Here is a 2277-nt window from a genome sequence, read left to right as displayed (position 1 = left end):
ATTTTATTGTATCTTTATTATCGTTTGTTTGTTTTCACATGTAATCAACCTTAAACCCTAATTCGACATAATGAGTGCTAAATTACGTGTTCACCGACTTAGTTAATCTTCACATGCTAGGATTAATTTGTTGGATGTTTCATTGCATGCATATAATCGACAACATATCGAGTATAGATGATTTTTCCCTAATCATTAGTAGATGCCGCTATCGAGGAAGGCGGGATTAGGTGTTCGATCAAAAGAGCTTCCTAATACGTACCCTCACCCCTTACTCCAGATCTCTGTGAACATACGTGTTCATTGGCATCCACAAGCATCATTCTAGACATAGAATGCTAAGGGTAACGAGTTCTTAGTGTCTATGTCACTACTTTGTGTCTTGACATGACGCGAAGTATTCGAACGGTTTCCAATTTTTCACAATAAATTGGTGGCGACTCCACGAATGCAAACGCTTGTTTTCCCAAGCGACCCCGTGGGCCCCCCGTGTCCACAGTTTGACGACTCCACTGGGGAGTAATACACTTACGTGTTGCCAAGGGTGAAACTTGAACAAGGTTAGGGAATAGTTTATATGAGACAGTTGTCGGTTTTCATAACTCGGTCTTCCTAGATCGTTTTAGTCGGCCTTTCTAGGCCCAACCCCACCCATTCGACCAATCGTCCCGTCTGGACGGTCCAAATTCTTATCTAGGCCTAAGGATGGATAGCGATTGATGTCAACCATACCATGATGCTTACTCCTGTTTGTATCAAGGGCTTTCACTACTCGAGGGAATGGACTAGGAATCGGCCTTACTCCTGTTTGGTACGAGCCTCTCCACAGACCCCGGGTTTGATTGTTCGGTATGGCAACCCACCCTTTAAACCAAAACCTTTTTTAATGCACTCAGCAAACCGTTATAATGCTTGCTGTAATGCTTGTATCATATGTGATCACCATTTTCTAAACAAAACCATGACGAATTTTGTAAAATAAAAAAACCCTTTTAAAATGTAAATATTTTCGTCCAAATATCGAGTCAAGAATCGGGCCTCAAAAAGCCCATTTCAAAACCTCACTTCGAGTCAACACTCCTACAACTACACTACGATTGGTTAGGACAAACATTTCAAAACTTTATCATTTTCAAACCTCGCCTACACAAGTGGCACACTCCCACTTCACAGTTCAAGTCTTTTCTTTGAGTAAGTGTGCTAGAATGGTCGATCGTGTTTTGATTCGTCGTCAATCTCCTATCCATTTTCCAAGATGCCCGGAACTAGTCACACAAGTGTCAATGGACAACAACCGAGTGGTAATGATCTAATCCTAGCTGCGCTCGCTCGTCTCCAAACAAATCAAGAACAAGCTTATGAACGCCTTAATGCCACCGAGAACCGAATTGTTGCGGTAGAAACTAGACTACCTCCTGTAGAAGATGACATTCCCAGCCAATGTGTAAATGACAACCTTCTACCTTATGTTGGACAACCAGAAACCAACCCTCCAGTAGGTCTTACTGAAGCTGAGAAGCGACTCCAATACTTGGAGGAGCAATTGATGTACCTCAAAGGAGATGATATCTATAGGGAGAACAATCGCAAGTATGAGGCCGTGAGTGCCAAATTACCAACCAACTTTAACATGACTGTTATCCCGAAATCCAAGGGACATGAAAACCCCTTGAACCACATTCGTGCTTTCAAAGACTACATGTCTATCAAAGGCATCAAACCCGAGATGTTCATAAGGATCTTTCCTTCATCTCTCGACACCATTCCTAAGCAATGGTTCTACTCCCTAGAACACAAGAAGATTGCCACCTGAGATGACGCCGCAATCGAGTTCGCTAAACAATACGCGGATAATGCTGAAATCCAAGTTAATATGCGCACTCTAGAGGTTCTTACCCAAAATGAGAAAGAAGGTTTCACCGACTTCCTAAGTAGGTGGAGGAAGACTAGTACCCAACTTATCGAACGTCCAGATGAAGCTACCCTTGTGGAAAAATTCGTGGACAGCTTAAGGCCCATTTATGCAAATCACTTAAGGTACCAAAACATTAAGACCTTCAAGGATCTAACTGTACTAGGGACGAGAATTGAAGATGACATCCGTAAAGGACTCTTGTCCAAAATGGTAGGTCATGGATATCAAGGCTCAACAAGTCGTTCCTACGGCTCTACAAGCAAGACTGATGAGGTTAACCTTCTAGAATCATCAAAGAAGAATAATCCACAAAGAAAGTTCACAAACATTGGCGATACATACTCCAATGCTTTGAAGAGGTT

The sequence above is a fragment of the Silene latifolia genome, unplaced genomic scaffold, assembly GCF_048544455.1.
Source record: "Silene latifolia isolate original U9 population unplaced genomic scaffold, ASM4854445v1 scaffold_73, whole genome shotgun sequence".
Classification (NCBI taxonomy): domain Eukaryota; kingdom Viridiplantae; phylum Streptophyta; class Magnoliopsida; order Caryophyllales; family Caryophyllaceae; genus Silene; species Silene latifolia.
This window is presented reverse-complemented; position numbering follows the sequence as displayed.